At 37.1% G+C, this 13,527-nt stretch overlaps 1 protein-coding gene across 1 annotated transcript in view; it reads right to left on the reverse strand.

Annotated features, from left to right (window-relative positions):
• Positions 1-13,527, reverse strand: part of ARID2 (AT-rich interaction domain 2) — a 107,954-nt gene that overhangs the window by 59,562 nt on the left and 34,865 nt on the right. The window lies entirely within an intron of this gene.

The raw sequence follows: 13,527 nt of genomic DNA on the forward strand, positions 1-13,527 counted from the left end.
ACTTAACAATATGCAGTTATAGGGCTTAAAGTATCCCAGTGTATTCTGAGAATACAGCTAAGTTCAAATTTAGAGATGATAATAAAGAGGTAACCTATCGATTTAGCTGTCTGAAGTTGTAAAGGCTACACATCTATACTAGTAAAATCAACACTGCTGTGAGCATTCCCATGCATGGGAATGAACTGCCCGTACTACCACATTGTTAGAAAAGGGCCTGAAACAATTTCTGTCCAGGCCAATTGGCATTCTTTCAAGCAATTTAAAGGCACTGTTCAGAAGCTACCCTTGGTCAGGGGGCCATTCCCAGAAGTAAATTTGGATATAGTTACCCTGTTTTGGGGCTAGGAGTATGGACATGAGCCATTTTGTGTCAATTAGCCTCAGGCACACTTAATTCACTAATACAGATATAGCCAGAGAAACGCTGAATGCTACACAGATGGCCTCTGGCTTAACACTAATTCTGATACAGCATGGGGAAAGCTGAACGATAGATGAAGTATCACTCCTTCGGAGAAGATTTTAAAATAACCAGCGACATAATAATCATGAAGAATTTAGAAGCATTTTCTTTTTGCCTTGTATAACTGTAATGTAAAGCCATTAGAACATATACAAAGATAGAAGAGAGAAAACAAAGCGGTACGATGAATACAGATAAAGCCCAAAGATCAGATTTCCTGTTGGGAAATACCCGTCTTGGGCATTGAAGATAATAATTGCAAATTGCTTTAAAGGCAGAAGGAAGATAAATTTTGAATATTAGAAGAAAAAAAAAAAAGAGAGAAACCAACAACCCTACTTTTATCTAACAAATTACTCAGTGAGAATGATGATGTGAAATATGTAGTAAAACCACTCAAACTCTTAAGCTTATTTAAAACTGAGTAGACAGATACTAAAAATGTGTTGAGCATACTGGAAAACAAATTGTATTCTTTTATAGGAAGGTTAAAAAATAGAAAACAGTATTAATAGTATTCAGATATTAAGTATTAGAAAAGGTTTGGAGGATATGGAGTCCCTGCTGGTGGTCTGGGGTTTAGAGGAGATAAAACCTGATCCTCCACTGTGGATTGACCAGCCTTTTCAAATCCTGCATAAACCCAGTAAGGCTTATTGTATTGCTATTATTTTGAATGGAAATAATTTGTGAGAAGTGCTCTGCAATTAACATACTATGTACCTTTTTAAGAAGCAGAGAGTAGGTACTTCTAAGACTGAAAAATCTTCATTATGGAAAGCAACAAATTCACATTATGTCTGTATTAATATATAGGAAAGTAAACAATCAGTTTTCTAGTAAATAATCTAAACGTTATCCTTCTTTTTCCTCAGAGCCTTCTACACTGTACATAAATTCCGAATAGTACTAAATGCCACCATCAGGTTGGACGTGGCTTTCAGCAACTTGACCTAGTGAAAGGTATCCCTGCCCATGGCAAGGGGGTGGACTAGATAATCTTTAAACTCAAACCATTCTATGATTCTGTATTATTCCAGTATATAATAACTGGGTTTGTTCCTTATGCTTCCTTCACCTTTCCACTTGACTATTACAGTGCACAATATCTGGTCAAGACAACCAGGTTTTTAGAAAACCTAGCTATAGGTTCACAATACTGTACTTACACAGAACACAGACGCTTTAATAAGTTTCCAGCTAAGACCACCATACGGTGCTGGTCCTTTTCTCTAAGTACTCAGTATTGTGAAACCAGGCTACCTCAGTGTCACCTAAGCTCTGGACATGTTTGAAGATTCTTTGGGCCAGTGAAACCTTCTACCAAGAGGTAGAGCTCATTTCTACAAAAGAGCAAACTTTCTCAGAAATAAATTTCAGAGAAGTAAGTAAATCTTCAGTATTTTCTGCTCACATGTAACATCATGCTTTGCAGCAGCTGGGGCAAAAAGTAAATCCTTAAGTAGCATAAAAAGCATTAATCCAGAAATAATATCCAACCTTCTGGGAAGATCATGATAGCAGGAACAAACCACATACAACACTTCGCTTTAGGAACTACCTTAAGGTGATCAGAACTTACTGTGATGATGGCACTACTGCTAGAACTTAACCTGAATAAAAATGGAAGTCCTTTGGGATTGTTTTCAAGAAAACTTACTAAGATGTCTCTTAAGGATTCAATCTTTTAAAGTCTTGTCTACTACAAGGAGAAGCTTAAAACCTGTCCAGCAACAAAAGAAATTAGGGGGGGCAAAAAGTGGTTTTCTTCCTGTCTCCTTTTTTCCCCTTCTAAGAATCTCTTGAGCCTTGGGTTCTCTCTTCACATGTTGCCTTCTATTAAGTAACAATCAATTCCCCTTAATCAATGCCATTTTTCATTTGTTTTTCTCTCCTTTGAAAAGAGTTTTCATAGAAGAGCCTACAGCAGTAAATATTTCTAGCAGCTGCAGTGTGGCATTGCCACTCAGGTCTTGCTCATTTCTAGCCCCTAAAATTCAGAAAAGTTATGAGTGAAAAAACTTTCTAGTTCTGCTTGTTTGAAGACTAAGGAATACAGAATTTGAGTTACATTTTTAACTCCTTTAATGAAAATCAAATTCTGAAGAAACTAATTCCCTTTTGTTTCCCCTCTGTTCCAAGGGTTAACAACAGTGCCTGTACGTATAAGAACAGAACACTTCAAAGTGAAAATGCACAGGACTTGTGATTAAATCAATACAGGTATTTTAGCTTTTATTTAAAACAAAAAATGCTTCAAGATAACTAAGATCAAGATTTGACATAATATTTGCACACACAAAAGAATGGCCTTTTTATAGTGATTTATTGTCATAATACAATTATCTGCTTTTATTTCAGATTATGTGAAGGAAGAAAAAAACATGTAATTTATATTTTAAGTATCTAAAATATCTAACACATGCTGAGGTGCATTCAGAGATCTTACAAATTAAGAAATGGCACAATATAAGAACTCAAGTGTTCTCAACATCTTTGAATACAAAATTTCTAGTGGAAGTAAGGACTGAACACATTAATTTCCTGATAACAACAGGTTTCCTTCTCTTTGACATCTTCTGCAAGTTCCAGAGTAGTAAACCACAAGTTAAACACCATCACACTCAATCTTATGTAACAACAGGTTCTCAAGTCTCTATTTATACTGTTTCATAATAAAATAATACTACTATTTCAATACACTAGCATTCTTTGCCTGTTTTGAAGCACACAATCACCTTTTTGAGGGTGAGTGGAAGTGGCAAGGAAATGAGCACTATATAAAAATTATTAAACTCTAAAATGACAGTTTTGAAACTTCGGTTAGTTATCTATTTGGTAATGCATGAGGTTTACTTGAAGCTGAAAAATGTTCATGAATAAACCACTTTATAGTGTTTTTATTTTTAGAAACATTAATAAAAACCCAATAAAAGTACTCCCTGTAACTAAAACAGAATGGAAGACATGCCGCCCTCAAAATAAAAACAGGTCTGCATAACATGTAAATAGGGCCAACAATAGCACTGATGAAATTCATTACAGTTGTGGGTCATCTCTTCAGCAAAACTGTGTTAGCCTACCCCTTTCATTAAACTAGGTCAATCGGTATTGTTATTTAAGAGTAGGAAAGTACTTAAAAACCATGGATGGCCTCCCTATCATAAGGATCACATTACTTACAATTTTCATATTTTACATTCTACTATGGTAGCATTAGTTGTCATGTTGTGCTTCATTCCTATGGCAGTAGCCATACCAACTTATTTCCTTTTAACTGGAAAAAAAAAAGTCACTTATCCTATTTTACACAAAGAAGGAGTATTGTTTAAGAAACAGGATACAAATACACCAATCTACTATAAAAGAAGAGGGAAATTTCTATTTTCTAGGCTATTTGGTTTGTTTTTTGTTTTTTTTTAAATAATATTAATACAAGAAGCAGAATTTCAAATTACTTCTCAATAATGTACTTTCAAGTTTAATCTACACTGCATCAAGAAACAGCAAGCAGTTATATTACTTTTTAAATGTAAGCACTTATTGTTCATCATGAATGTGCTTACAAACATAAGGGTCTCCCCCACTACATGAAACACTTTCATCAATAAATTCAGAAGATTGTATAGTACGAGTCTTGAAATGCATGAAACTCCCTTTTCTAAATTCAGCCTGCAAATTTAATAGCAAAATAAATAAACATAAAACCAAGAGGTCCTACTTAACAACCTCAAAACCCATTTTATCCAACCATATTTAAATCAGGTTTTTTAAAACTTTTTTTTTTCCTAAAAATAAATCAATCTAGAGCTTAGTTACAAGTTATATTTGTCTTCGTTAAAGGTTATGCTTACTATTACTTATTCAGAAGATATGGATAATAGTAGACAGCATCAGTGAAGTGCATCAAGAAGTTTAATTCATGAAGAATTGTTTATTTTTCAATTATATCGAGAACTTTAAGAAAAAACAGCTAGTCTCTTGAGTTCATTTAAAGTTCATAAGTCAGAATAGCACACAATGCTTTAAGAGCAACATTATCCACCTGAAATAGAACTGGAATGTTAACATTTTACTTTTTGCACAGGCATTTTTTCCACTTTGTCTCTAAATAATTTTGGTTTTACCCTTCCTATCTGTTGTCATGAAGCACATTTTCTTCATTCAAATCATGCACTGAGTGGGAATTTAAAAGAAAATGAAAACTTGGGTTTCCTTTCATAATTATGAAGAAGAAAAAAAGAAAGGTAGGCGAGTAAAAGATGTACCAGCCCTAAAACATGTTGTCACATTTTCAGATCTTCAAAGGTTTGTAAGGACCCAAACAAGTAGATGAGTGACAAGTAAAGTCTTCACAAGCACGTAAACACTTAGGCATCTGCCTCCCACTGATTTCAATGCAAGTCCGTCACCCGACCCACCAATCTACTGAGGTGCTATTGGAAGATATTACTTAGCATCTCTTTGTATCATCGAGTCCAACCATCAACCATGCCCACTAAACCATGTTCTGGAGTGCCTTGTCTACATGCTTTTTGAATCCTTCCAGGGGTGGTGACTCCATCACTTCCCTGGGCAGCCTGTTCCAACGTCTGACAACCTTTCACTGAAGAAATTTTTCCTAAAATCCAGTCTAAACCTCCCCTGGCACAACATGAGGCCATTTCCTCTTGTCCTATCACTTGTTACTTGGGAGAAGAGACCAGCACCCCCCTCACTACAACCCCCTTTCAGGCAGTTGTAGAGAGCGATCAGGTCTCCCCTCAGCCTCCTCTTCTCCAGACTAAACAGCCCCAGCTCCCTCAGCCGCTCCTCATCAGACTTGTGCTCCAGGCCCCTCACCAGCTTGGCTGCCCTTCTAAATTGCCTGAAGATAGGAACCGACAACAAGGAACAATTCATAACTCACCAACTACACTTCAAACTTCCCTCACTTAGCAAGTTAATTTTTAAGCCAGAACATGTCCAGATAAAACTGACTTTTTCATGTATCCAGTATATCTAAGGTACTTTTTACTTAAAGACCAGAAATTCCAATTTTAAAACAAATACAATGTGACTAAAAACATTAATAGAAGTTAGTAAATTAGAAGTGTCTTTCAATATTTTCTAACATAAAACATTTTCTCTTTAAAAAAAAAAAAAAAAAGGAGGGAGGGTGGTTATTGCACTACCTAGCTGCTCAACTAACTGTGCTGCTACACACCGTATCTTCCCCACTGGAAAAAGGATTATCACGTTCAGGCACACAATCAGTACACAAACTATTGGAGCAATTACAGAAGCCACCATCCTCTACTGGAAATTAGCTTACCCAAATCTCTGCCAAGTAAATCCATTTCTGCTTCAGGCAAAATTACTCAGGTTAGCTCAACCACTCATTTAAACTATTTATACTAACTTGGCTGATTTTGCCTGCAGAAGAGCAGGAAATTCTCCCAATAAACTACTCGTCCACCTCTGCTACAACAATTCTGAGTCCAGCAGAAGTCAGCAGCAAACAGCTGAGAGCAGTGAAGTTTTAAATTGTTAACTACTGTTTCATGAGGTTGTCTAACAGCTGAAATAAACTGGCCGTTGTACTATCATCGACAAGGTATTTACAAAAGATTCCTCAAGTTAGCAGGTTGTAGAGGGAGCAGTACCCACTAGCTGGTGAAGGGTAATGATCGGCCAGGACAGGTCTGACTGCTGATGTCAAATCCCAAAGAAGTCTGTCTACGCCCTCAGAGTAAAGGCCATCTTGCGATTCCAAATGACTGTCACAAACAGTTATAGTTAAATTTTAAGAGACAGTGGGTTTCACCGTCATTTTTCTTGACTATTCTCAAATCCGTGTCTTACACAAGCTGTGCTGCATTAACCTTGACCAATATGAGAATGGGTTAAAGCCCACATGCAGTTTCAGCACCACTTGTGCAAGCTGCCCTTGGTCTTCACCACCAAATATGCAACTGGTTTTTTGGGTTTTGTTTTGTGTTGTTTTTTTTTTAAATGGACCAGAGGCTCTAATTCATGCCCCAAATGATCTGAACATTTATTCTGGGTAGCTTCCTTTGGGAAAGGATATGGAAAGTATTATTAATTATTTTTAAAAGTTTTAAGCTCCTGGGAGCAGGAGCATACCAGACGAATTACAACAAACTTACGCAAGATAGACAAGCAACTAACTACATTTCTAAGCAGAGGGTTTTTACAACACATGGATGTGGCCATTATAGGGAAGAGATTGTTTTTAAAAAGAAAATAAAGTACTTTTAGAACTACATGTATAAAATTAGATCTTATCAAAATAATCTCACATGTAAGTATTTTGTCATCCTATAGGAAGACACAAAAAGAATTTGAAGAGAGGAAAAAAATTAGACGAAAGGCATTTAAGACTGCAAAAAAAAAAAGTATGGAAGAAGGACACTGATTTAGGAGGTCAAGTGAAGACTGGGAGAGATCTATACTCTCTTTCTCTTAAACACACTAGGCTTATAAGAAGGGAGAAAGAATACCAAGAAAACAAATCAAAATTAAGTTTCCTGAAGTCAGAAAATACAAAAAAAATATAGAAAATCACATCCAACATAAGGATAAAGCGCGTGTCAGCCAGAGAGCAGAGGACAAGGAAGGCCTTGGCAAGGCGACTGCTGACCGTGCGCGCAGAGGCAGGGAAGGGAGGCCACGCTGTCGAACCTAGCGTATGGTTTGGGTACAGCGTGGGTGCAGCAGCCGACCCTGTCAGAAAGCACAAAGAGAACTTTTTGCATGGTACAGATTAAGAGGAGATGAAGGAGAAAGTGAAATGAAATTCACTTTCATGTGAAATGAGGGAAGATTATAAATTGTAACAGGTGATGGAGAAGAGGCTGGAGAAAAAGCCTGCTAATTTCCCTCCCAGCCACTTAAAGTTCCTACGATAATGGCACAACAAAATTGTCGTGACGGTGGAGGTGAGCACCACGTGCCCAGCTTCCTTCCCCAGGCCTGCTAACGACTGCTCTCTAAACATTAAGAACTAGTTCCATTCCACTATAAAAACTGCTATGAGAGGGAAAAGGAAAAATAAAGAATGAAACAGCAGTCATATAAAAACCCCTGCTTTGCCACAGGTCAGCTGACTTTGCCTAAGTTACTTTGCTTTTAAGTGACATCTGTAAAAAGGGGACAGTGATATAAAGCACTTTGCGATATACATACGTCCTAGAAGAGCTAGGTACTGCTCAACTGGAGTAGCTTATTGAACATAAATCTACATGATAAAAATGTCTCATCAAACAAAACCTCCAAATCTTTTCAGGTTTGGAAAACTACAAAACAGACTGATGGCAAAACCTGAAGTTAACAATGATTCCAACTAGCTTTTATCGCATCTCATGCCCTTCTGGACTATCAAATTTAGTAATATCAAAGGTATATAGTTTTACAAGTGACTTTTCAGCCACAGTATCCTTGTAAGCAGTTGCTCATCCTTCCCAGCATTTCTGCCCAGTCCTGCAATTCCCCAGCACCGTCTTCTGTCACATGGCATCGTAAGAATTTACGGACTACACAGCGAACATGATCAAGCTAAGAAATTTCTGAGTTGTTTAAAATAATTACTAGGGAGCAATAGAACATCTGCCAGGATATTCTCTCTATACTTTCTCCGCCCCCAGAAAAGGCAGGAGGGAGGGCCAAAGGATTTCGGGAAACCTTTCTTTAGCCTCCTGTCTACAATTTCAAGTTTGTATTATCCTATTATCCTCAAGATATTTTTTAAGTAAAATAACTAAAAAGTTTAAAGTGTCAGCATGATGAAATATATTGTTTCATTTCAGGTTTACAATTGCTGACTGAAATTAGGAAGTGATTAAAGACAACTTCAGTAATTTCATGATGCAACAAAAAACCCCTGTTATAGCAGTGATTACATCATCCCTGCACTGTTGCTGCCTATGGCATGACAGTGCTAGGAGACCGAAACGGTACATAAAGAAACCTAAAACTTCAATTGTTTTTATTTTTAGCCATGTATACATCAAAATGGCATCATATTATGAAATACTGATATCCATTTTAAAAAAAGTGAACATTACAAAGGCAGATTTCAGATGCTATTTTACAAACACATCAGTGAAACAGCCTTAATTTTGTGAGGAAAAAACATGTTAAAAGGGAGCACAAAGAATAAATATACTTTTCACTAACAATGCAAAAAGATGTAAAATATGGTATGCTATTGTAACATACAGTTCAATGCAATTACAAGAGTGCTTCAAATTTGTTTGACCTCACACTGGGCTAGGATCAAAAAAAAGCCTGTGACTAATAGCCTGTGGCTAATCTAGTAACAAGGGACTATGACTAGCTAATTAGCCATTTCGAGAACAAAAAGATAAGCAACAACTTACATTCAGTAAAAAGTTTTAATTACAAGCATGCCATACAATGCAGCCCCTACCATGAAGTTAAACTGAAGATGTAATTTCAGTATCACCCACATTTCTCCAAAGAGTCAAACTTTTTTACTACCAGATCCGTATCCCTAGAAATTAGTGAAAAAATAGGAAGATATATCTGTACCATACCTGTAACTTTCCTGTCTTAGAAATCGAACACTTTCAGACTTGTCTACACTACAACTAGATTGGCCCTTTCTTAATTAGGGTTTTAAACTGCGATGTTTAGCAGGCATCAAATTGTGCTACAACGTTAGGCACATTGTACTTTAATACATGCAAGTACATTTGTCAGATATTGACCTGAGTTTTAGACTTAGACTGAGCATACTCACGTAAAGTGCTGACAGACATGCAGCAGCAGATAAAAATCAGACAATTGAAGCTGTCACCACTGAGCCACCTGCCCCTCCCTTTTGATAAATCTGGCTGTTCCTAAATGAAGGCATCTGATGCACTCCTGAATCAGCTCATGAATCACTGCTGCTCTCAGTCCAGTGTATTCAAGGAAGCAGAGACAATTTTACCTGAAAATAGTTAGGTGGCTCAAGAGCTTATTCATATGCATATCTGACATCACCACTTAGAAAGCGGGGCAAACATAACATAATTGCTTCATAACAGCAATAGCTTCAGCCAGCTGATTTCTGTCTATTATTACTACATGTCTGCCAGAACCAATAGCCTCTGAAATCTGCTCAGAAAAGGCCCTGCTAGTACTCATTTGAACAGTACACAAGCAAAGCAGTTTGGGTTTATGCAGATTATACATGTTACACCACACATCTGTTACGTGACCTTGTGGACTACTTAATTAGTGTAACTTCTAAAATTGAGCAAGCATAAAACTCACTCAAGAAGTATCAACTGCAGAGAGAGTGCAGCCAGCTCGCCTTCTCCAGCTCCTTCACCTACAATTTCTAACACAGTTTCACCCTATGGAGTCAGGAAATAACAGATACAGCTGTAGTTTCTTACGAAGTTCCTTCCTTAAGCCAGAGGTTTTTCCAAACAGGAGGTGCTGCAGCCCTGCAGGGATGTCTGTACTCCTGCAGCAGTCACCACCTCCATCCACTCAGCCAGGCTGCCCACACAGTAATTAAACTACACAGATGTGGAGGCAAAGCTTGTGCTAATTTGGCACAGACCTCTTCAGCATCAACTAATTCAGGCAGGGGGCAGGGTAGGAGCTTAGATTTTCCACCTTAGTGTGTCTGCAAAACCTATAGAAAGGGTTGCATCAGCAACCTACAGGGTAATTCACCCTTGACTATGGCACTGGCAAGAGAGGAAGGAGTAGGAAGATGAGCCATCCCCTTTATAAAAGCACGATTAGGATCCAATCTAGATTTATCTCATAACTTTGTCAAATAACTTCAGTGTGACACATGCTTACACTGGCTTTTGTTATTACTGGGGGGTGGTGAGTTGTTTTTGGCTTGAACTATTTTGTTTTATTTTTAATTGCCACAGCCACAGTAATAGATCCACTGAGTGGATGCTATTAAAAAAAATAATTTATAGCCATGTATTTATTCCCATTGACCCTCACTTCGTGGGGCCTTAGAAGGATCATACCACTTTAACTGTTTTATTACAATACAACCAACAAACACACAACTGAAAGATGGCAGAAATTAAAATATTCATTGAATAAAAGCCAATTTAGTTACATCTTTAAACTGCTCTAAAAATACTTTATTTGGATTCAAGTAAAGGATTTAGACCTTAGGCATTCCTTTAATGACATGGAAACCTTTAATCGGGTTTTCTAATGTCTCACTATTTTAAGATCCATCCTTACATAGCTTGGCTTCATTAATTAAATCCAAACCAAAACAAAAACCCTAATACAGGCTAAGAATTTATAGCTGTCACAAAAATTAGCAGTTAAAATTAAGCTGTACCTCAATTTACTAACTAGCCTTAAAAAAAAACCTCACTGATTGTTTTATCTTCAGTATGCTGTTACCTTGGCTCATTTATTACTTGATAGCCAAAAGTGCAGCAAACCCATGTATTCTGCCTAATGAAAAAGTATGTAAGACATCAGTAGTTGTTAAAGCTTGTTATCTACTACACTCCTAAAAATCAAAAAAAGCCACAACCATAGTCTCAAAAAAAAAAAAAAATTCATTAAAAACATGGCCAATATATTTGATTAAACAATCTACCAAGCAAACATTTCCTTGATTAGCTGTTCAATGGAAGACCTGTTAAAAAACAGTCTTTATCACCTTTGGAGTTCAAGCATAAATAAAAACACTCTGTGTGCAGAAATCCATATAGAAAAATGACAGTTTTTTTTCTTCCCCCTCACTTTTTTTTTTTTTATTTACTAAGACGAGAGAATGTGGTTCACAGCAAACGAGGCAGATCTAACTGCAGCTGCTCTGTTGATACTTTCCCCTGGCAACTCATTACTGCTCCCTCTGGTGCCCGTCTGACCCTGTACTAAGCCCTTTCAACACACAAGTGGCAGAAAAATATTTTTTTTTCCTCAAAAGTGCTTAGGTGTGTATACAGGAGCAGAATTACATGTGAATGTGCATATAGAGAGATTTCTTCACAGTATAGTGACTGAAGCAGCTGAATTTGGGGTCAGAAGAGCACTGAAGCTGGCACAAAGGAGGATGTGACAGCAAGAGCCAGAAGTTAGATCAAGTTATGCTGCCTCAGACAAGCAGCTGGCGTTAGGGTAAGGCACACCTCTGAGACTATCCAATCTAACAGACCATTGCCATCTTTCACCCTCACTCCTAGCTGTGCTATACCATCCTACTACTGCTATACTACTTTGTAAAGGCTATGACATGCCAACTATTTATTCTCCAACTCAAACCTACTCAGCGAAAACAAACTGACAATACCCTGCCTTTTCTTTCCTTCTTGGCCTAGTTTGGGGTTTTTTCCACATTAATAAACTTCATCAAATCTTGGGCGGTGGGGTAAAAAAAAGCAAAAGAGTGAAAAAATAAGTGGAGGGAGCTCACAGGTATGGACAGAAAGAAGCAGGAGCTCATTCTTTCACCACTGGTAACCCGTTACATCACTTGAGCTTTTTTGTGCAACTCTTCCCTAGATAACAGTGAGTGTTATTTTACTTTCAAATATCTAATAATGATTTTCGAATTAAGCACAAAATATGACTTACCTAGGAAATTCTTCTGATCCCTCTCATCACCCCAATGTCAGTGATGGGAAGTTTGTTACCGGTTTTCAAGCACTATCGAAAATCCTAAGTGATACAATATGCTGGATACAAGCATTATTTCACAGAACCCAATTTTAAGTGCTGAAAACACCCCTGTGCAGTCCAAACTAGACCTTATAACGCTTCTTCATGTGAACAGTAATATCCAGTAGCCAAAACCATGGCAATGTGAAATAGCAAATGTGATGCTACAACACAGAAATACCCTTGATGATACCCTGGCTTGTCCCAAAAGAAAAGTGAAGTGGCCTGGGATATCGTAAGTCCGACTTGCACACAAATGATTTATGTCTTTCTCTTAACAAGTCACAGTAGAAATATCTATACGACAAATATATAATGCAATATCTAATTCGTTAATCAAATGGCCTTTGGCTACAGCAGTTTTTGCTAACAATCTCTACAGGCAAGCCAGATTATGAGCATTTTTCTATTACATTGAATACTACATAGCACGACTATAGCTCCTAGGGAACAGAATTAGGAGGACAATAATACAAGTGACATTTGCTTGATATATATCTAAACAAGACAAACATAACAGCTTAAAATATTTTTATTGCAGACACGGCAAATGGATCAGGTTTCATTCTATGACTTGCAACTCTACTCACAGTTAAAAGAATGCTACTTAAATATCAACCGTCAGCTGGGTGGCTGTATTTTGGCTAGTTGTTCAGAGTGTAAAGAATTTAAATACTCACAATTAAGCTTTGATGTTAACACCCTATTAACTTGAATGGAAAAAGTTCACTCCTACAGTACTGTTGCCTGAGTCTAGCTATTGACGCAAGGCTCAGTGAATTTATTTAATGAATGAGAAAGGGTGGGGGAAGATATTTCATTCTAGAGAATAAAAAAAAACAACAACAAAAAAAGAGTGAGACGGACCTAGATATTTTCCTAGTTGGAATCTGATGATTCTGCATTACTTTACCATTAAACTGATCCCATCTAATTTTGTCTCAGGTGTTAAACACGATGAGATAACACAATTAAACAGCCAAGTGCATATGGAAAAATAAAGTTAATTGTCTGCCTGTAATAGCTGCAGCAGAAAACAATACTTACATGCAAAATGCAGATATTTAGCTGAAGGTGTCAGAAATCCTTAGAAAAGACTGCACCCTGGTGGAAGATTTGTTAACTTGCTGTAATATCTGCTTGGGAAAGCAGTGGTTTGTAAATTTTTGTTTAAAATCTAGGATTTTAGTAGTAAGAAAATATTTGCTAAACAAAATGAAAGCCCTTCAAGCATGTGTTACTTCAGTTCTTAGAGTTCTTCGGTTTCACGTGCCAGCTACTAACGGCATTTCAAAATACTAAGCCAAATATTTAGAAGTGGGTTTATATAACTATATACATTTCCATATCTGTATCCTGTGACACCAAGAGTAGGAAGGATAATTATCTGTAAT

Source organism: Buteo buteo, chromosome 28 (genome assembly GCF_964188355.1).
Source record: "Buteo buteo chromosome 28, bButBut1.hap1.1, whole genome shotgun sequence".
NCBI classification, from domain to species: Eukaryota; Metazoa; Chordata; class Aves; order Accipitriformes; family Accipitridae; genus Buteo; species Buteo buteo.